The 24,147-nt window shown below is 38.7% G+C and overlaps 1 pseudogene; it reads right to left on the bottom strand.

Annotated features, from left to right (window-relative positions):
• The window catches only part of LOC126438168 (protein HIRA-like), a 445,447-nt pseudogene that overhangs the window by 77,044 nt on the left and 344,256 nt on the right, over positions 1–24,147 (bottom strand).

The raw sequence follows: 24,147 nt of genomic DNA, 5'->3' as shown, positions 1-24,147 counted from the left end.
GGGCCAACAGTGTTATTTATTTAGAGGAAAATCACGTCTTCCCAAACACTACAGGTATAATGTAAAAACTATAGGTATAATGTAGAAACTTTCCCACAAAATCTGATGCGATAAAAATAGATCAATGCTAGTATAGCACTCTTAACGAATAACAATTGATCATTGGTGTATATTACTAATGTTGTCTTTCTGTAGAGAAATTTGTACATTCAAACATTACATTGGGGCTACTTGAAGGTGAATAATGTCCAAGATAATGCTAAAAAACATTTTGTGTGTAAAACAGATATTTTTAGGACACTTTAACATTTAGTTCCTCCTAAGCTAGCATTATTAGGTCACGTCTATACGGTAGCTGTATTGAGTAAAATTTTACTTCATCACTATTTTTATAGAATAAAGTGTATGCTATAACTTTACAAATAAAGTTATGGGAGCAAGGTAAATAAAATAAATTTTCAGAAATGTCACTTTCTTGAGATCATCTCCTTCACTATGTGCTGCAATTCAATTACATATTCAACCTCTTCTAATCACAGTAATTCAAAAGGATCCCTATGCATTTGGTTCTTACATGGAATGACTCCACAGCTAGAATTGAGTTACACATAACTCAGTCAGTGACAACGGCATATTTGAGCATTTGTACACATATGGTAGCTTCAGTCAAAAACATATGATTTCGTAGCCTCTTGACAAATTTCACTCTGCTTTGTGATCCCCTCTAGTGTGAGAAGGCAAAACCTGGCTGCAGATTTCTAGAGCTGCATTTTTAGGACTCCCCTGATAGATCAGGGTTGCACTACACAAAGGAAGCCGCTACACGCATAGCACAGTACTTGAGGAGTGCACATGAGGTCTTTTTAGACTAGATGATAGTTTGAGGTGCTCTATTGAATACTCACCAGTCGATATGCAGCAAGAGACGTCATACCGAGTTCAGACTAAAGACACATTGACTGTCAAAATATTATCAGTGAACTGTCAAAGTCTTTGTAATAAAGTTCCTGAATTTACTGCCCCCCTGGAAAGACTTGTGCTAAAATTATTTTTGGGACTGAGAGCTGGCTGAAACCCGAAGTGGAAAGTTCTGAGATATTTTGCGCGTCATTGAGCATACATCAGAAAGACAGATTACAGGCCATGGGAGGGAGATTGTTTTTACTGGCCACCCGATACTGCTGTGACAGTTTTAGAATCATTCAAAGAAAGTCTATGGTCAGTAGTGCGTAAATACCCAGATCATGTAGTACTATTTGAAGGCAACTTTAACTAACCGAGTATATACTGGAATATATATACTGGGATGTCTAAGGATTCATTGCTAGGGAAGAGGTAGATAGTCATGTGAAATATTTTTGAACACATTTTCTGAAAACTGTCTTGAGCAGGCTATACACAATGGAAATATTTTAGACCTTGTAACTACAAGTAGGCTGGACCTTATCGACAATGTCAGTACAGAAAGGGGGATAGGTAATCATGATGTCATTATAGCAACATGGTTACGGAAATTGATAAATCAGTCTAGAAGGCTAGGGGAGTGTTTCTACTAAATAGCAGAAGGAGATATGCATTTGTTAGCATCTCAGTTAGACAGTGAACTGGTATCACTTAATTCCAGTAAGATAGACACTGAGGAATTATAGACAAAGTTTAAGCAGATTGTAAATTGTGGTCTGGAGATTTATTTGCCTAGGAAGTGGATAAAGTATGGAAAAGACTCACTATGGTTTAATAATGAAATTCGGAAGATGCTGAGGAAGCGGAGGCTGTTGCTCTCTTGTTCAAAAGGAAACGCACAAATGACAACAAGCAAAGGTTAGTAGACATTTGTGCATCTATGAAAAGATCCATGCGCAGAGCTTACAACTACCACTATCATAACTTAGCAAAAGATTGTCACAGAACCTGTGAAAATCCTGGTGCTGTGTAAAATCTTTAATTGGCTCTCAGGCTCCTGGATAAAGGTGTCCAACATGGCAGAACACACATGGACCATGAAAACTCTGTCTCTTAAAAATTTCTTAGGGAAACGGAGCAGGCGGCCATGAAAGGCCCACAGGCAGAGAGTACAGAGGATACCCGTCCTACAGCAAGTGTCGTAGGCTTTCTCCAAATTGAAAAACATGGCCACAGTCTGGGATTTCCACAGAAAACCATTCCATGTCATGTGTGGACAAAGTGGTCAACTGCAGAACGGTTTGCTCAAAGTCCACACTGTGCAGTGGTTAGTAAATTGCGAGACTTGAGCCACCATACCAGCCAGCCATGAATCGTACATTCCATCATCTTGCAAACACAGCTGGTGAGAGAGATGGGGCGGTAGCTAGAAGGATGGTGTTTGCCCTTACTGGGCTTAGTTATTGGTATCACAGTGGCTCCATACCCTTGTTGACCGTCTGGTGTAGCAGTTGAAGACAGCAAAATGAAAGCTGAAGTTTTGAATTTCACATTCAAGAAATCACTCACACAGAACTGTACTAACATCATTTGACCATTGGACAGACTCCAGTATGGGCGAAGTTGTAACAAGCAACGAGGGCATAGAGAAACAACTGAAAGCAAATAAATCACCAGGTGCAGATGACATCCTAATTTGGTTTTACAAAGAGTACTCTAATGACACTAGCCCCTTGCCTAGCTTGCTTTTATGGTGAATCTCTCACCCAGAGCAAAGTCACAAGCAATTGGAGAAAGGCACGGGTGACTCCAGAATATAAGAAGGAAAAAAGAATGGACTCACTAAATTACAGACCAATATCTCTTACTTCGATCTGCTGCAGAATTCTCAAACATATTCTCAGTTTGAGTATACTCAACTTTCTTAAGACTGAGATGCTTATGCCCACAAATCAGCATTGCTTGTGCAAAACTCAGCTTGCCCTTCTCTCACATGATATACTGCAAATTATGGATGAAGGGCAAAATGGAGATTCCACACTTCTTGATTTCCAGAAAGTATTTGACATTGTGTCCCATTGCAGATTGTTAATGGAAGTACGAGCATATGGAATAAGTTAGCAGATATGTGAGTGGTTCAAAGACTTCTTAAGTAACAGTGTTTGTCAGAGACACGGGTATCGCCATGAGGGCCCCAGGGAACTGTGATAGAACCTCTGTGGTTCGCTATATACATAAATGATTTGGCAGAGGGGCTGGGCAGCAATCTGCAGTTGTTTGCTGATTATGCTGTGGTGTACAGTAAGGTGTCGAAGTTGAGTGATTGTAGGAAGATAAAAGATGAAAGACAGAATTTCTAGTTGGTGTGACAAATGGCAGCTAGCTCTAAATGAGGAAAAATGTATGTTAATGTGGAGGAATAGGAAGGACAAACCTATAATGTTTGGATACAGTATTAGGATCAGATACAGTATTAGGAATGTCCTGCTCAACACAGTCAAATCATTTAAATAACTGAGTGTAATGCTGCAAAGCACTATGAAATGGAATGAGCCTGTGAGAAATGTGGTGGGGAAGGCAAATGGTCGACTTTGGTTTATTGCGAGAATTTTACGAAAGGAGACCACATACAGGATGCTAGTACGACCTATTCTTGAGCAATGTCCAAGGTTTGGGATCGATATCAGATTGAACTGAAGGAAGACATCAAAGCAATTCAGAGGCGTGCTGCTAGATTTGTTACCAGTAGGTCCAAACAACACGCAAGTTTTACAGAAATGTTTGGGACCCCAAAGGGGAATCACTGGAGGGAAGATAACTTTCTTTTTGAGAAACACTATTGATAAAATTTAGAGAACCAGCATCTGAAGCTGACTGTCAAACACTCCTGCTAGCATACGTTGCGAGTAAGGACCACAAAGAAAAGATAGAAGATATCAGGGCTCACAAAGAGGCATATAGACAGCAGTTTTTCCCTGACTCTGTTTGCAAGTGGAACAGGAAAAAGAATGATTAGTAGTGGTATGGGGTATCCTCTGCCATGCACCGATGATAGCTTGTGGAGCAGTTACATAGACACAGGCATAGAACCTCATCCAAGGTACCATCTTCCTTCCTTACAACTGAAATACGGCTGGTCAAAAATGTGTCCCGTTACTATATCTCATTCTTAATTTAGTGGTTGATGCTGAGGAATACTCTGCCTCCCTCCCTGTAACTTCCATCTGAAATCTCTAGTTGAGTCCCATTTATAGGAGCATACACAGAAGTATATTTCATCGCAGGCTGGCTTAGTAATGCAGGACTTTGCCCAGTTTACATGGGACACAACAAGTACTCAAGATGTCACTCACTACTGACAATTTTACCCCGATGGCCAAGTACCTAATTTGTGCACCACACATCTTGTGGTTGGGCTTCTTATACAAGTTTTTGCAATTCTTTTGATCCAATGGTTCTGTCAACATGACGCCGTTTTCTGCATGAAAACATTTTCTTCTCTTTCTGTACAAAACAAACATTACAATAAGGATTTAACTTTAGTATTGTCAGCTATTTACACCAGAGACTGTGACTCCGTTTGAAGTCAGCATCATGTTGAGCACACAAGTAGCTTGTTGACTACTCTTTCCATGAACAGACTGACTGTTTTCTGTTTTCCTTGGGTATTCCAAACTAACTAAATGAGTTGCCTCGGTAGTATTGTTAGTTAGTTTCATGAACAGATTAAAAAAAAAAAAAAAAAATGGCAGAATGCGATTTATAAAACCAAAAGTTGATAACTTTGCCTCATGTGATACTGTTCATTTTGTTCCTGCTAGAAAATGATACAGACAGCACATTGGAAGGTATGTAGATAAACTTCTGACTGATTTTCTCATGCATACGTCGTTCTTTTCAATCTGAAGCAACGCTACTCAGGGCCTCTCTCCTAAGAGTCATCAAGCACATTTTCTCTGGTGTTTTGGCAGATATTTACAATTTTGTTTTTGAATTGTGTATCTGGAGCCAGCACAGCCAAATGCTGTTCATCACATCTTTCATGTGACACCCAGTTTTGATGGGAAGCATCAGTCTGTTTTCTCTTACAAATAAAATTATTTTTTAGGTGGTATTTTATGTGCCTACTGAACAGACAGGCCGAAATTAGTCTAATGCAATATTTGTTTTACAGATGTGTATTAACGCGGACAACAAAACATGAGGAATAATGGGTACTCCTGCAGTGACAGCACCTCCATGGTCTGCGCTGACCGCTATTGCCGTGCAGAAACACGCTGCTCATCAGTCACTGCTGGAGTACCGGTTATTCCTTATGTTTCACTGTTCCCCTTAACACATATCAATGATACAAATATCACTCTAGACTAATCTGGTAATACTCTACTGAATGGGATTGTAAAATTCCAATTTAAAAGCCATTTTGTTTGAAACGGGAAATAAATCGATGCATTTCGTCAAAGCTGGGAATCATGTGAAAGATGTGATGAGCAGTATTTGTTTAGGCTGACAGAAGATATACATTGCAAATATCTGCTGATGAACCAGAGTAAATGTGCCTAAAGAGTCTTTAAGAGAGACACCTGGTACACTGGAAGTGTGTGTGAATATTTGTCCACCCTTAGTTCCTATAATCAGTCACATTTTTCTCAGTCTTCCAGCTTTATCACTTACTCAATACAACAGTGCTATTCAGATATTATTACTTCAATACATTTCCTTTTCATTGTTCATATTTTTCTTTTGCATCACCAATAAAGTGGAGACAAGTAAGCAAAGCATGCCTTTTTTTGTCAATAAAAAACATTTTATCACACGAAATTGAAAACTTTGCAGAAATGTAAAAGGTCAGATTAGAACTTTAACACTGCTTTAATGCAAAGGTTCTTAGCAATGGAAGTCAAGGCTAAAATCTGTAAGTGTGAAGCAGCAAAACTACCACATCCTTTCCAAACAAGTCATTCCAGCAATAACCATTCACTTAGGGAAACTGTGATAAATGCAAATCTCTATGCCCAAAATATGAATTTCAACTCTGTTTGCCCCCTTGCTGTGTGTAAAACTGGCAAAAAACTGAGGAAACTAATGGAAAACACAGACTGGGTGTATACGCGGACAAGGAAAAAATATTCCTGGATTTCTCCCGGATTTCCCGGTTAAAAATACACTTTCTCCTGGGTGAAAACATACTTTTCCCCTGTTAACTCTCGGAACTGTATAACTTATCAGTCCTTTGAATGGTTATGGTTTTATAAGTGGGTGTAGAATTTCCCGGCGCTTTAGAAAATGAAACACAGGGAATAAACACGTATTGGAAAGATCTTTGATGAGCAGCAACATGTATTATGAAAATATAAATTCAAATTCCACCAAACACCGCATGTTACATTCTGAAGCATTGAAATCGAGATTGCAATGATCTTTTGTAAGCCAGGCATACCTCATGTCATGTGACCTCGCCAGCCGATGACAGCGGGTATTCAGAGCTGAGGACATGTGATGTAGTCAGCCAATAGCAGCATCACTGTTAAGAAGCGGGAACACACAAACAGAAAAAGCTAATGGTTTAAGTTAATATACATAGTGTTGCTACACGAAAAGCAAAGCTTTCACATTTAATATTGGTCTATAAGATTAATACGCTGCAAGAGAGGCTAAGCTTTCACATATAATGTTGGTCTTTTCTGTGTGTAAGATATATCACACAAATGTGTCAGTAAAATTTTTAATAACGATATAAATGTTTGATCTTCTGGGCTCAAAATTCATCTAAATAGCTCATAATCAAAGAGTTGATTTCTAAATGAGAGTCAAACACTCTTTAATTTAAGAAATTCATCGTACATTCTCGCACATAGTTCAACTTGGCGTAAAAGGAAATTTACTTTGATAGCAACGCTTTTCAAACCACCAATAGGAATATTTTCCCACGACCTACTAGAAATAGGTTCGTTTCTGCGGGAGCCCATATGTTCATGTGTGTAAAACTTCAGAAGATCTTACATTATGTCATAAAAGAAACAACACATCAGAGGATACTCAAAGAGCATCGGAATTTTGTGACCCATACTAAAATATGCACATTTAAAGTGCACATTCATATATCCAAATTCCCAGTGAAGTAGGCCATGACCTGATATTAAGCTTTTCAATTAAGTTTTCGGGATGTAAAATTACTTGGAGTACCAGTACTATGTTATCTCATGTTTGGTTCTTTATTATGGCATAATGCCATACGTGCTAGAAGTTGAAAACGTGCACTTGAAATGCAGCGAACAGTGTGTGGAATTAAACACTTTGTTTCAAATATATTGTCTTCCTCAGCGGAGAAGATTAATAAAAGAAAATTTCTTTAGCAAACTGACAAAATTAACTTCATTGTTCTGGAAGGCAATTAATGCTTGACTGTCAGAAAGGTGGAAATAAAATAAAATCTGCAACTAACAACACATTTTAGCCTTCCGTAATTATGTGAATGTATTTTAATTCCCTTGATAGCCCCTGTCCACAGAAATCTATTTTGTTTTCATTTCACATGAGAGCAGTAAATGAAGGGGAAACAGCAAAATCACTAAATGTAAATACGGGTCACGTGGAGACTACCCACTTGCCCACTATAACTTAGACTGCTCTGCGCATCACCCCTGGATCTATGATATTTCCGAACCAGGGCAATACCCCGCCACTCCCTCAAGCGTTTCAGACAGGACGTCAATTAGAAAAAAATTGAATTTTCAAAAATATATACATTTTGTTGTGCAAATCTTTCTGAAGATTCTGATGCATAAAACATATGTTTTCGAGGAAATGTAAGACATGTTATTTGGTCTTAAGTGTGCCAAAGCGCAGCACCACACCTCTTCATACAGCATTCCCCTATCGCACGTCACCGTATTTCGCTCTGTGGAATTGAAACGTGTATTTTGTAATGGATACCATCAAACCATATTCAGGACAGTGGAAATTAAAATGTCCTGTGGTGCCTCTCATGCTTACAGTCGGCTGGTTTGACATCCTGTCCCTCTACTTAGAAAAAAAACTCTTCAGAAAATTTGTATTCTTTATTCCCTATCAGCTAACAACTTGCTGCTTTGTGTGACATAAAATTAAATATAGGATACATAAAACCATTAAAGACATGAAACAAGCAAGACAATACACATTTCTTCAATCCTTAGCTCCAAGAACTTTTTCTCTCTAATCTTGCTACAGCTTTACATGGCATGCTTTCGTTTCTGCGAAAGAATCTGTTGCCTCATCAAAGTTCTGCAAACGTTTTGCTACATGAAAAATTGAAATGTAGTTGTCTAATACTAATAGCTGTTAATAAAAATAGGGCACAAGAATGGTGGTGTTTCTCGATCTTATTATGTCTATTTTGTCACTCTCTGGTAGATAAAACAAAACAGGCCTTTCTCATACTGCCACAATTGTAACACACACCAAATAAACGAGACTATTTTGGCACAAACAGTCATTTTTATCGACAGAATATAATTCACAAAGAACCAATATCAAATGCCTATTAGGCCTACTACAAGCAAAAGGTTTACTTTAGGAAATAGTTTCACACTTCATTCATACGCTCCAGATTCCCAAGCATGAGATTGAAAAGTAGTAGTACAAAATTTTTATAGAAACTTAGAATAGTCATATTGTTCCATAGTTTGTGTGGTGTCCCCATTTCTCTTCCTTCCTCGTTCTAACAAAGAGTCTTGTTATCACTAATTCTGTAACTATTCCTGTCAATGTCAAATCTTATTCGCCGGTTAACTTCACTAACTCTACCAGAATCACCAGTTTAGTTATCCCGCGATTATTCTCCGGTGAGGCATTGTTACATGTTCATAAAACGCGTTTTCCATGCTACTTCCAGAATAGTACTCAAAGCGGCTGCTAGTCATGGACTGTACAACTGACCCTTACTAGTATAGCGATCTGGCAAAAAATTTTCTGTCAAAATTTCATTTTCTTGGATACACCGAGAAGGTAATATGTAATCACCGACTGCAGTGGCCAAGCGGTTCTAGGCACTTCAGTCTGGAACCGTGTGACCGCTACAGTCGCAGGTTCGAATCCTGCCTCGGGTTTGGATGTGTATGTGATGTTCTTAGGTTAGCTAGATTGAAGTATTTCTAAGTTCTAGGGGACTGATGACCTCAGATGTTAAGTCCCATAGTGCTCAGAGTCATTTTAATACGTAATCTATCTTACCTGTTATTCATTTATTTCCACTCCAGTAGTCTGAATCTATGGATTTCGCTAGTAATTATAACAACGCTCATCATTCGCAAACCCAATCAAACACACAATCATACAGTGGTTGGCATTCATCCATTTGGCCTTACTCCACTCATGAAAGTTTGTTTCTGACAGAGACATCATGAACACTATGCACATATTCACAAATCAACTTACAATTCATTCAGAAATCAACTTACAATTCATTCAGAAATCAACTTAGAATGTGTTCGAAAATGTTCAAAAACCGACAGGGATGCGTTTCAAAGTAACATTAATAATCGATAGACTAACGTGCGTTAGATGCTATGCGCTTTGTCTAACACAAAATGTTTTTTTTCCTCAAGATTATGAATTTGCCCCCCTCCCAGATCTGGGCCTGCTGCGCATGCATGAATCTGGCAGCTTGGGCGCTCCACAAAAATTTTTCCCGGTAACATCTAGCTGCTTGCTGCGACTGCTTACACAGCCAACAGCCACATTTCTGTAGCCAGAAGTGGGAGAAGCTACTACTCACCTGCGCATACGTATGATCCTGCTTGTAACTGCTAAAACGAATCTAATGTAAACAGTTGTGATGTCACACTCATCGGAGGCAATTTGTTGTTACGAAGCATTGCATAGTCTTCCTAAAGCCTTTGACATATTTTCCTGTTGGCAGATGCTTGTATGAGCACTGTGTTTTGTTGTTGTATATGGCGCATTTCCTTTGCAGTTTTAAGTTTTATTTTCGTTTTTTCCTTCGTTCATGTTTTATTGCTGCAGTATTATTCTGCAGTAGCGGGATACAGTAATATCCTTCGTTAGAGTATCCGTTCTTACCAGTCAAAATTACGAAAATTTGACTGAGAACAAGAACAATGAAGAATTCCCGGGTTTTTCCCGGATCTCCCGGTTGTCCCGAGTCGTATACACCCTGACAGATGGAGTTATTGTGTTCAGTTCAATTTTTTAAGACAATAACGTTTTACTGTAAATAGCCCCTTAACGTCGCTCTAATAATAACATGCTATAGGGCAGCATACTGTGTCACATTGTGCTGCCAAATGGAATCCCTTGCTGATATATCAACTCGCTTAAAGTAATCACAATTTTTTCCAGGGCAGATTTGATATCCTTGGCGATTTTTTTGCATTTAACCTGTATAAAGGTCCAAGTTTTCAACATTATCTACAACTGTCTTCAAGAGAAAAGCAACTATTTGGCATCAGTTGCTTTCCTAATGAAGATACTGATGAATATTGTCAAAAGTCTGAATTTTATAAAAATTTTACATGCACAGTTCACTGAAAACATTTTATAGAATTTGCTTCTGCCCTCAGTTTCTACATGCCCCAATACAAAGAAGAAAGACACGTCCAGGTTTTTCATAGGAATTAGACAATATTTTTCCTGTTGCCTATAGTTTCTGAATTGTTAGATCACTTAAAGAATTAAAAGTTAACTAAATTTGTACATAGATGAAGTCTCATTTGATCTTGGTGTTTCAGGATGGAATTTTACTAATAATGATGAGAATTCTTTAATCAATATCTTCATTTACAACTTAGAACTATTTTTAAATCAGTGAACAACTCACTGGTACAGATGCCGACTTTGATAGCCAAGGAACAGGCAGAGAAAGAGCCGGATGCTCAGAGGCTGCAGGGGCAGGAGGTGGCACTGGTTGTGGTGCTGGTTTGCTATCAGCTGGTGGTAACAGATGCATCCGCTTCCCCTTCCCTCCCAATGGCTCCCTATCCAGTCGTCTCTTTGCTGCAACTGGTGCACTGCGTTCTGCTTTCTGCAGCTGCAGTTTCCTTTAAAATAGAAACACAATATATCTGTTATGCAAGTTATCTATGACACTGAAATCAACCTCACATACTGCTGATTTAATTAGTTTGTGATCTAACACATTGTATGTCTTTATATCAGGGGTTTACTGGGAAACAGCCATAAGTGAAATGCAAAAACTGAATTATGTAGGATTAAAAGTCCAAATTCTTTGTTACTAACTACAGGGAATATGCATTCCTTGCTTTAGTTCAAGCCCTCACTAAGCCTTACAAAGTGAATGTGAAAGACTCTGTCTGTTTTGTACAAAATATTGTCAGAGGAAAAAGATCAAGTCATTTGTGTCTGTAAACAGTTATTTCATCAATGTTGTACTTTATACTATTATATAACATTTCAGAGTCCATGAACAACATGATAATTTTTATGCTATGGTGTCATTTTGTATTTAATAATTACTATGATCCAGAGACAAGAGTAGTACTGCGTTATATTAAACAACAGTGGTGCTCTACTTTGTAACAAGCAAATAACAGAATTAAAATTTATAGTTATAAAGAATTCATTAAAATGTGGCTAAACAAATGTAGTCAGCAATAAAAATGCCCTACTGTCAAATAAAGCAAGATCAGATTTCTCAGACACAATTAAACTTTTACGGTCATTCACCACAAATCCATCATTTTGGACTAAGTGCCTTTTCTCATTATGTGCATAATTTTGTATTTTGTAGTGAGACAAGCCATCAGTGCATTTCTCACAAATTTTCCTACCAATGGTTGATGACCAAGACATGTTCTAGAGCAAAATTTAATAAAAGATGTTAATGGATCTATTTACTTATCACATTACATGTTTTTGTTGTGAAATGCAATCATATACTTGTGTGTTTAGAATAGATTGTTTCACACAAACACGTCACACATTAGGGTGAGACATACATGACAATTGTCAATGGTTGCATGTTAAATGTCAGAATTACATTATAATGAACTAACATACAATTTTGGGTAAAACTGAGTCATCATCATATTTTCCTAAGGATAATAACTTATACACAGAGAGGAAAACTTGAGCTGATCTAATGCAAGGAGAGTGATGTACATGGTTTGAGTCAATACAACAGATTATTATATTAAGCACACAACTAATTACTTTTTTTTTAAACAATGATGGTGTTATCTACATGCAAATAATAGCAACAATTTTGAATGTCCGATGTCCGAACCAAGAAGACAAGATCAACTTTATATCATGAAATCTAACATCTCATTTTGGTGAGTGTAGCTGTCGGGCCTGTGAAGAGGCCGAAATAAGCAGTTACAGTGAATTAAATAAATAAAAATGAAAACATTAAATTAACTGAAAGAAGAATAAATTAGCTTTTAATGAGAATTTTGCACACTAGATCTGTCAGAGAGTACAACAATATGTGAAGAAAATGTTAAGCTGAAATACTGTGAGCAACACACAAATTTGAAGCCACATCAAATATTTGAAGGTTGACAAATCAATAAATTAGAAAAGAAAGTCAAAAGAAGGGATTGATGATGCTGGTTGCTCAAGGAGACCATACACAGCTAACCAATTTATCAACAGCAGAAAGGAGCAGCTTTAATTGTGCCTATAAATGTGAACTGACATTTTCTGGTGCAGAAGGGTGATACATGGAACATCAGCATTCAGAAATGACTCATACTATCCTTGTGCCAGGAGAAGTTGCAGCAGCTTGTGGGAATATCACCTTGTGCCAACACCGCAGCTTTAGCTGCCAACATTGGACCACTCATCTTACTAACAATGAGATGGCCGATGTTTGCTACTAGAACTTGGACTACTTGTGTTGCATGTGCACACCTTGGACTTACCTTTTCCCATGCCCTTGCCCCTCTGATATTGGACATCTCACAGCATGACTACAATATGACTAGACAACATGGGTGACCATAGGCTCATTTAGTTACAGTTTTCCATTTTAAGAAACAGGACTTAGGGTACATTTACCGTATTTACTCGAATCTAAGCCACACTTTTTTTCCAGTTTTTGTAATCCAAAAAACCGCCTGCAGCTTAGAATCGAGTGCAAAGTAAGCGGAAATTCTAAAAATTTTGGTATGTTTCACCACAACTAACTTCTGTCGTCGAATATATGTAGTGCTACACAGGCATGCTTTGCAGGCACAAATATAAACACTGGAACCAAAACCTCTGCGTCAGTAAATAAAGTAAAAGAAAAGGTAGAAGAATGTAAACATTATGCCATGTATTCTTTCTGTTTGCTGCTATCTCAATTATATCCTGTACGCCTAATAAACTACGAAACTAGAGTGAGACAACGGCAAACGCGGAAGGATATACATATCATGTCATGTTTATATTTGTATTATTCTTATGCTGAACAGTGATAGAGTCAGAAATGAAGCTTGGCAGCTGACTTGATTTTTAAATCTAAGATGACTCTAATTGCTGTGCAGAATGTAATGTACTAAAGAGGCGTCTGAAAAGATTTTCAAATGGAGAAAAATTTTCGCTAAACTCTCGTTCAGAACACCTTCTATCATATGCAGTCTATTATTTGGTTCTTGTTTATCATTATCAAAGAAAGTGGCAGCGTAAGTAACAACAAATAGTAGTCTCTTGCCATTGGTTCCCTTATGAGACAATTCCTCTCTTTTTTTTATTGTAGGCCACGGTAGCGCACATAAAAGCGAGTCATGCCGCGAGCAGCGACAGGTCATAAACACTCATTATCAGACTGCGACAAACAATGCATGACACAGTACAATAATGCATTTTCAGCTTAGAGTGACATAAACACCTATAACAAAGAGAACAGCACTTGTCAGATCAAAGCAAAATAAGCAATCGATTGAAACCAGATGGAGCACATGAGAAAGGAAGGGTACCCTTATAAATACGGGCAGAACGCCTGACACATAACAATGGCTACTTGGTAAAGCTTAACTGTTAAGCTTACGACTCGAACCAAACTTCACCCATTCAACCGAAATTGTGTCTCATGTTAAAATGGACAAACTTTGCTTCGATTTGGAGGTGCAGTCTAAATTTTTTCTCTCCCCTTGAATATCGAGCCTCAAATTTCAGGTGTGGCTTAGATTCAGGAAATTTTCTTTTTTCCTTCATTTCGAGTTTCATTTTTCAGGTGCGGCTTAGATTTGAGTAAATACGGTATATTGAAGTTGTGGTGAATGGCAAGAGTGACAGTACTAGTATAGTGGCAAAAGTGTAGACAGCATTATCATAGCATTTATATTGTAACATCACTCAGAGTCACACTTAGATATTAATCCCTGCTTGAGTTTTCTTTATTAGTATCAACTATGGACGTCCCAAGATTTACTGGTGAAACAGAGAGACAAAATGGAATGAAGTGACAAACTGAAAATAAATTGTGTGTGAAAAAGTTTATTTTCACAGTAATAATTGTAATAAGCAACACTGAATTCTGACAAAGATAGTAAGTCTTGAATAAATTGTGAATATATGCAAATGTTCAATTTGGCTCCCAGGGAAAGTTTTCTTATGTCATACAGTCATTGGTTGTAAATTTGTTTTCTCAGAGACAATGTAGTCCAAATGTCTGAGTTGTTGATGTATAAATGTGTGTGTGAATTTTTCTAAATGTGATGAAGGACACTGTTCAATAGTTTCATTTCCTTTTAATAAGCCTATTTCTCGTTTTATGACATGGTCAATATCCTTGAAGATCTCTTCACAATGGTTCTGTGGAATGAAAAATAATCTAATTGTATCCTGAATCAAGAAGATGCAGTCGTATTGGGGTCTCGATGAACTTCAAAACAATACTTTACACTTACTCTCACAGGCAAGAGATAATTAAAGATACACTAACAATTTTCTAAAGTCCAGGAAAAGTTTTCAGATACCCAGAACATACTAACTGAAACTGATGAGCTGTTAATGAGAAATTGTTTCTGGAATTGCACTGATTAATTTGGATGTGGAAGTGACTTATTTTGTCAAACAAAAGTTTCCAAAGTCTTGAGTCTTCTATTAACACACCTGATTTGACAATTGGATCTAAGAAAATTACCACAGATAAAAGACATTGGTGGATTTGAGTACCTGCAGAGTACCCTTAATTTGGTATCTGCATGAAAGACATAGTCATTTCATACAAATTAGTGAATACATTAAAATTTAATTATTTCAAAAATTTGAATAAATGAGTTGATACTACAATGGGAACTATGTCAGGGTCACACACTACAGGACATGTCCTATAATCCTACAAAGCATTAATGGTTTAGCCACATTTGATATTTTCAGATTAAATCTAAGGGGAAGAGATAATTCATTTATTTATTATTTATTATTTACACATCAAGTTCCATGGGAGCAAATCTCCAAGATCATGGGACGTGTCTCTACATGAAATTACAACAAAAAAGTAATAACAGATAAAAATAAAATGTTTAAAAAACCAAAAAATGTCATTACATAAGTTTAAGTAAACGCAGTCAACAATAAAACAAGAATCAGCTTAATTTTTCAAGGAACTCCTCGACAGAGTATATTCTAGTGTTGATGGACTGTTGGTCTCAGTACTGTATGTAGTATTTTACCTGATAAAAAATCCCTAATTACAACTGAGGCCACACAGGCTCTTGTTAAAATGGCGTCCAGTTTGTTAGCAATTCATTCAAAAAATTTGTAGTGTGGGAAAGGCTGAAGCACATGTGTTGCTGTTGTTGTGTTGTGGTCTTCAGTCCTGAGACTGGTTTGATGCAGCTCTCCATGCTACTCTAACCTGTGCAAGTTTCTTCATCTCCCAGTACCTACTGCAGCCTACATCCTTCTGAATCTGCTTAGTGTATTCATCTCTTGGTCTCTCTCTATGATTTTTACCCTCCACGCTGCCCTCCAGTACCAAATTGGTGATCCCTTGATGCCTCAGAACATGTCCTACCAACCAATCCCTTCTTCTAGTCACGTTGTGCCACAAACGCCTCTTATCCCCAATTCTATTCAATACCTCCTCATTAGTTATGTGAACTACCCATCTAATCTTCAGCATTCTTCTGTAGCACCACATTTCTAATGTCGTCTTGTACAGACTATTTATTGACCATGTTTCACTTCCATACATGGCTACACTCCATACAAATACTTTCAGAAACAACTTCATGACACTTACATCTATACTCCATGTTACAAAATTTCTCTTCTTCAGAAACGCTTTCCTTGCCATTGCCAGTCTACATTTTATATCCTCTCTACTTCGACCGTCATCAGTTATTTTGCTCCCCAAAAAGCAAAACTCCTTTACTACTTTAAGTGTCTCATTTCCTAATCTAATTCCCTCAGCATCACCTGACTTAATTCGACTACATTCCATTACCCTCGTTTTGCTTTTGTTGATATTCATCTTATATTCTCCTTTAAAGACACTGTCCATTCTGTTCAACTGCTTGTCCAGGTACTTTGCAGTCTCTGACAGAATTACAATGTCATCGGCGAACCTCAAAGTTTTTATTTCTTCTCCATGGATTTTAATACCTACTCCAAATTTTTCTTTTGTTTCCTTTACTACTTGCTCAATATACAGATTGAATAACATTGGGGAAAGGCTACAACCCTGTCTCACTCCCTTCCAAACGACTGCTTCTCTTTCATGTCCCTAGACTCTTACAATTGCCATCTGGTTTTTGTACAAATTGTAAATAGCCTTTCGCTCCCTGTATTTTACCCCTGCCACATTCAGAATTTAAAAGGTAGTATTCCAGTCAACATTGTCAAAAGCTTTCTCTAAGTCTACAAATGCTAGAAACGTAGGTTTGCCTTTCCTTAATCTAGCTTCTAAGATAAGTCGTAGGGTCAGTATTGCCTCACGTGTTCCAACTTTTCTACAGAATCCAAACTGATCTTCCCCGAGGCCAGCTTCTACCAGTTTTTCCATTCGTCTGTAAAGAATTCACATTAGTATTTTGCAGCTGTGGCTTATTAAACTGAGAGTTCGGTAATTTTCACATCTGTCAACACCTGCTTTCTTTGGGATTGGAATTACTACATTCTTCTTGAAGTCTGAGGGAATTTCGCCTGTCTCATACATTTTACTCACCAGATGGTAGAGTTTTGTTAGGCCTGGCTCTCCCAAGGCTGTCAGTAGTTCTAATGGAATGTTGTCTACTCCCAGGGCCTTGTTTTGACTTAGGTCTTTCAGTGCTCTGTCAAACTTTTCACGCAGTATCATATCTCCCATTTCATCTTCATCTACCTCCTCTTCCATTCCCATAATATTGTCCTCAAGAACATCGCCCCTGTATAGACCCTTTATATACTCCTTCCACCTTTCTGCTTTCCCTTCTTTGCTTAGAACTGGGTTTCCATCTGAGCTCTTGATATTCATACAAGTGGTTGTCTTTTCTCCAAAGGTCTCTCTAATTTTCCTGTAGGCAGTATCTATCTTACCCCTTTTAAGATAAGCCTCTACATCCTTACATTTGTCCACTAGCCATCCCTGCTTAGCCATTTTGCACTTCCTGTCGATCTCATTTCTGAGACGTTTGTATTCCTTTTTACCTGCTTCACTTACTGCATTTTTGTATTTTCTCCTTTCATCAAGTAAATTCAATATCTCTTCTGTTACCCAAGGATTTCTACTAGCCCTCATCTTTTTACCTACTTGATCCTCTGCTGCCTTTACTATTTCATTCCTCAAAGTTACCCATTCTTCTTCTACTGTATTTCTTTCCCCGTTGTTGTCAATTGTTCCCTCTGAAGCACATGTTCATTTCAAAAATTCATCTATAGCCAAACATGGCAGAGTTGAGATACCTATGTCACACTTGTTGCTTGGACAAACATATTTGAGGACTCAGACTGTACCTGAATTTTGGAAGATCTTTGAACAAGCTTCTTCATTTGAGTACAAGATTAGCAGCTGAAAGTTTATGGATGAATATTGATAAGATTCTGAAAATGGCCAGATGACACAGAAAGATGGAGGAACAAAGTTTTAAATTGTAAGACATTTCTAGGTGCAGATGTGGCCCCTGGGCACAATTTATTGGTGATGAACTGTAGTTTAAAACTGAAGAAACTGCAAAAAGATAGGAATACTCTGAAAGAACCTGAGATTGTAAAGAGTTTCAGAGGAAGCATTAGAGAATGACTGACAAGATGGGGGGAAAGGAATAGAATAGAATAGAACAAGAATGGATAGCTTTGAGAGATGAAATAGTGAAAGCAGCAGAGGATCAAGTAGGTAAAAAGACAAGTGCTAGCAGAAGTCCTTGGGTAAAACGAGAGATATTGAATTTACTTGATGAATGGAGACAATATAAAAATGCAGTACGTGAAGCAGGCAAAAGAGAATACAAATGTCTAAAAACTGAGACTGACAGGAAATGCAAAATGGCTAAGCAGGAACTTTTGCAGAAAAGGGAACTACCTGTGTTAATTTCAAGACATCAGATGGAAAACCAGACCTAAGCAAAGATGGGAAAGCAGAAAGGTGGAAGGAGTATATGGAGAGTCAATAGACAGGAAATACACTTGAGGGTAACATTTTGGAAATGGAAGAGGATCTTGATGAAGGTGAGAAGGAAGATTTAATACTGCATGAAGAATTTCACAGAGTACTGAAAGTCCTAAGCCAAAACAAGGCCCCGAGAGTAGACGACATTCTGTTAGAACTACTGAAAACTCAGGGAGAGCCAGCCATGACTAACCTCTTCCATCTGCTGAGCAAGATGTATGAGACAAGCAAAATACTCTCAGACTTCAGACTTCAAGAAGAATATAATATTTCTAATTCCAAAGTAAGCAGGTGCTGACAGGTGAGAAACTATCAGTTTAATAAGTCACGGCTGCAAAATACTAACATGAATTCTTTATAGAAGATTGGGAAAACTGATAGAAGCTGAACTAGGGGGAAGTTCAGTTTTGATTCCATAGAAATGTAGGAAGATGTGAGGCAATACTGATCTTACAACTTCTCATAGAAGACAGGTTAAGAAAAGACAAACCCACATTTATAGCATCTGTAGAGTTACAGAAAGCTTTTGACAATTTTGACTGGAATATTCTCTTTCAAACTCTTAAGGTGGCAGGAATAAAATACAGGGAGCAGAAGGCTCTTTACAATTTGTACAGAAATCAGATAGCAGTTGTAAGAGTTGAGATGCGTGAAAGGGAAGCAGTTACAAGTGGAATGTGTGTGAGATAAAGTACGATATTTTGCTGTCTCAACTCTTTACTTGAGGTTTACATGGCAATTACATAGAGTGAGGCACCATGAGGCTACCATAATAGTGATACAGTCATTTAGTTGCCCTATGATATTGTGCGTGATCAACTCAGGCAGCCAGTACAGGTGCACACCTGCATGGCACGGACAGTGTGAGGTTATGAATCAGCTCTTGAGGGATATTTGACCATTCTTCCATGAGTGCAATATCCAGCTCTGCAACAGTTGTGGGAGGTGCTGATGTGGCTGCAATGTGTCTGCCAAATGCATCCTAGACACGCTCAATTGTGTTGAAATCCAGTGAAAAAGCTAGCCACTCCATTTGTTCAATTACCTCAGCTTCAAGCACATTTTCCACCAGTGCAGCTCTGTATGAAGAGTGTTATCGTTCACCAAAAGGAACCCATCTCCCATGGCACTTGTGTAGGACACAACAGAAGGTCGAAGGATCTCGTATCTATACCTCTGAGCAGTCAAAGCACCATTCTGAACAGCATAGAGGTCCGTACATCCACCAATACTGACTCCTGCCCACACTATTCGTCAACCACCGTGATATGGTGATGTTTCCTGCACAGAAGCAGGATTGTTCTGAATTCCACATTCTCTCCAGATAAGGGAATGGCGTTGTCTGGCTGAACACAAATTCTGTGACTCATCTGTGAAAAGTAAGACTCCAATCCTGATGTTCCTTCACTCAGTTTCTGTGGGCTAGCTGGTGTCATGGTTTTAATGGGACACACACCATAGGCCTCCATGAATACAGGCCACATTCCCAAAGGCGATTTCATCTTGTTGCTGCCTGGAGGGTGCATTGCAGTTGAGGTGCATTCAGCCTCCTGTCTCGACGAGCTGTTAACCAGAGATAATTGTCATCTCTTGTTGATGTTACCCATGGATGACCTTGGCCTTGCCTTATTTTAATGGTTCCTGTTGTCTGAAATTGTGTCCAGGTCCTAGATATTACACTCTGGGACACTCAAATGCCTGCAGCCACCTCTCTCTGTGTCTGTCCCACTTCCATCCGTCCTATGGCTCTCCCTGAATCCAACTACTTGTGTAATTCGTTTGGTAGAGTAAACACAAGTCAACACCAATCCCATCTGCAGTAGCTTTACGTTATTACCACTATCTCAATGATCGTAATATTGTTGAGAGAGATTTGCCTTCTGCAGCGGAGTGTGTGCTAATATGAAACTTCCTGGCAGATTAAAACTGTGTGCCGGACTGAGACTCGAACTCGGGAACTTTGCCTTTCGTGGCAAGTGCTCTACCATCTGAGCTACCCAAGCACGATTCATGCCCCATCCTCACAGCTTCAATTCTGCCAGTATCCCGTCTCCTACCTCCCAAACTTCACAGAAGCTCTCCTGCAAACCTTGCAGAATTAGCACTCCAGGAATGCTTCTGTAGTTCAGAGGTAGAGCACTTTCCCATGAAAGGCAAAGGACCCAAGTTTGAGTCTCAATTCAGCACACAGTTTTAATCTGCCATAAAGTTTCGTAATGTTGTTGTCTCCACCCCGTAGAACCAACAGAAAGATGTTGAACCATTTTAGTTCATTCTGTCAATGACAATACTTCTGAACCCAGACATCTCAACTGATTCCCTAATTGTGTTGACCAGTGTATTTGAAGGAGTGAGTCACGTATGTAAGTGAATATAGTGCTACTGAAGAATGCCAAAGTTTAGATGCTTCGATCATTTGCTAGTGGTCATGCATGCATGATGTGTGCTTTCTTGTCAGGATATGAGATGTTTCCTTTGCTGAAAAAGGCTTTGTCCAAAAGCTATTAATGTGTAACAGGGTTTTCATTGTGTCTGCCTGCAGCTCAACAGGTCATCTTTATGGTAAGTAGCAATATATTATTTTCCTAATATTACTGATATTCCAACCTAGAGTTGCCATTGTTTAACACATAAATTGCAAGGTGATAACCAAGAACCAACTGCAAATTTTCTAAGATAGCTTGGATACAATTACAGTCAAGAAGAAAGGAAAGAGTACACACAACTTGCTGGAGATATATTTTCATTTATTAACTTACATTTCAGAATTGCTTGTTGAGCGATGCTTGTTGTCAGTTACTCCGATAACTACTTGGGTTCCAGCTAGGCTATTATCTGCCTGATCACCTTTGACAGGTGTACTTCCAGCAGGGCTTGGTGTACCATCACAAGATTTGCTAGAACCAGGAGTTCCTCCACTGCTACTAACATTTGGCCGCACCACATCATCCCGATTTTCAATCATAATACAACTTTTGGTCTCAGAGGAACTGCTAAATGTTGGCTGGTGTGCACTACCAGTAATTGCCAACCCAAAAGGTCGAGGCCCATCCCTGTGAGGAAAATACAAAAAATTTATATTAATAACAATATCACTGAAAATTCAAAAGTAAATCATTGTGATAATATAACATATGATTACTAGCAGCAGCAGCAGCACCACCACCACATGTATCAATGGCAACAAGAAAACTGACATACATATTTATACATCTACATCTACATCCATAGTTCACAAGCCACCTGATGGTGTGTGGCAGAGGGTACCTTGAGTACCTCTATCAGTTCTCCCTTCTATTCCAGTCTCGTGTTGTTCGTGGAAAGCAAGATTGTCGGTATGCCTCTGTGTGGGCTCTAATCTCTCTCATTTTATCCTCATGGTCTCTTCATGAGGTATATGTAGGAGGGAGCAATATACTGCTTGACTCCTCGGTGAAAATGTTCTCGAAATTTCAACAAAAGCCCGTACCGAACTACTGAGCGTCTCTCTTGCAGAGTCTTCCACTGGAGTTTATCTGTCATCTCCGTAATGCTTTCATGATTGCTAAATGATCCTGTAACGAAGCGCACTGCTCTCCGTTGGATCTTCTCTATCTCTTCTATCAACCCTATCTGGTATGGATCCCACACCAGTGAGCAGTATTCAAGCAGTGGGTGAACAAGTGTACTGTAACCTACTCCCTTCGTTTTCGGACTGCATTTCCTTAGGATTCTTCTAATGAATCTCAGTCTGGCATCTGCTTTACTGACAATTAGTTTTATATGGTCATTCCATTTTAAATCACTCCTAATGCCTACTTCCAGATAATTTACGGAATTAATTGCTTCCAATTGCTGAGCTGCTATATTGTAGCTAAATGATAAATGATCTTTCTATGTATTCACAGCACATTCCACTTGTCTACATTGAGATTCAATTGCCATTCCCCACACCATGCATCAATTCGTTGCAGATCCTCCTGCATTTCAGTACAATTTTTCATTGTTGCGACCTCTCGATATACTACAGCACCATCCACAAAAAGCCTCACTGAACTTCCGATGTTATCCACAAGGTCATTTATATATATTGTGAATAGCAATGGTCCTACGACATTCCCCTGTGGCATACCTGAAATCACTCTTACTTCGGAGGACTTCTCTCCATTGAGAATGACATGCTGCGTTCTGTTACCTAGGAACTCTTCAATCCAATCACACAATTTGTCTGATAGTCCATATGCTCTTACTTTGTTCATTAAATGACTGTGGGAAACTGTATCAAATGCCTTGCGGAAGTCAAGAAACACAGCATCTTCCTGGGAGCGCATGTCTATGGCCCTATGAGTCTCGTGGACAAATAGCGCGAGCTGGGTTTCACACAATCGTCTTTTTAAAAACCCTTGCTGATTCCTACAGAGTAGATTTCCAGTCTCCAAAAAAGTCATTATACTCGAACATAATATGTGTTCCAAAATTCTACAACTGATCGACGTAAGAAATATAGGTCTATAGTTTTGCACATCTGTTCGACGTCCCTTCTTGAAAACGGGGATGACCTGTGCCCTTTTCCAATTCTTTGGAATGCTACACTCTTCTAGAGACCTACGATACACCGCTGCAAAAAGGGGAGCAAGTTCCTTCACGTACTCTGTGTAAAATCGAACTGATATCCCATCAGGTCCCGCGGCCCTTCCTCTTTTGAGCGATCTTATTTGTTTTTCTATCCCTCTGTCATCTATTTCGATATCTACCATTTTGTCATCTGTGCGACAATCTGGAGAAGGTTGGTTGTTGGTTGGTTGTTTTGAGGAAGGAGACCAGACAGCGAGGTCATCGGTCTCATCGGATTAGGGAAGGACGGGGAAGGAAGTCGGCCGTGCCCTTTGAAAGGAATCATGCCGGCATTTGCCTGGAGCGATTTAGGGAAATCACGGAAAACCGAAATCAGGATGGCCAGACGCGGGATTGAACCATCGTCCTCCCGAATGTGAGTCCAGTGTCTGGAGAAGGAACTAGAGTACAGTATTCCTCTGTGAAACAGCTTTGGAGAAAGACACTTAGTATTTCAGCCTTTAGTCTGTCATCCTCTGCTTCAGTACCATTTTGGTCACAGAGTGTCTGGACATTTTATTTTGATCCACTTACCGCTTTGACATAAGACCAAAATTTCTTAGGATTTTCTGCCAAGTCAGAACATAGAACTTTGCTTTCAATTCGTTGGACACCTCTCACATAGCCCTCCTCACACTACATTTTGCTTCACGTAATTTTTGTTCGTATGCAAGGCTTTGGCTATGTTTATGTTTACTGTGAAGTTCCCTTTGCTTCCGAAGCAGTTTTCTAACTCAGTTGTTGTACCACTGTGGCTCTTTTCCATCTCTTATAGTCTTGCTTGGCACATACTCATCTAATGCATATTGTACAATGGTTTTGAACTTTGTCCACTGATCCTCAACACTATCTGTACATTAGATAATACTTTTGTGGAGCCATCAAGTACTCTGAAATCTGTTTTTTGTCACTTTCACTACACAGAAAAATTTAGCTACCTTTTTTAATATTTCTATTTATGGCTGAATAACTGATGCTGTAACTGCTTTATGATCACTGATTCCCTGTTCTGCGTTAACTGTTTCAAATAGTTCAGGTCTGTTTGTCACCAGAAGGTCTAACATGTTATTGCGAGTCGATTCTCTGTTCAACTGCTCAAGGTAGTTTTCAAA

This window comes from Schistocerca serialis, unplaced genomic scaffold (assembly GCF_023864345.2).
Source record: "Schistocerca serialis cubense isolate TAMUIC-IGC-003099 unplaced genomic scaffold, iqSchSeri2.2 HiC_scaffold_1261, whole genome shotgun sequence".
Taxonomy (NCBI): domain Eukaryota; kingdom Metazoa; phylum Arthropoda; class Insecta; order Orthoptera; family Acrididae; genus Schistocerca; species Schistocerca serialis.
This window is presented reverse-complemented; position numbering and strand designations above follow the sequence as displayed.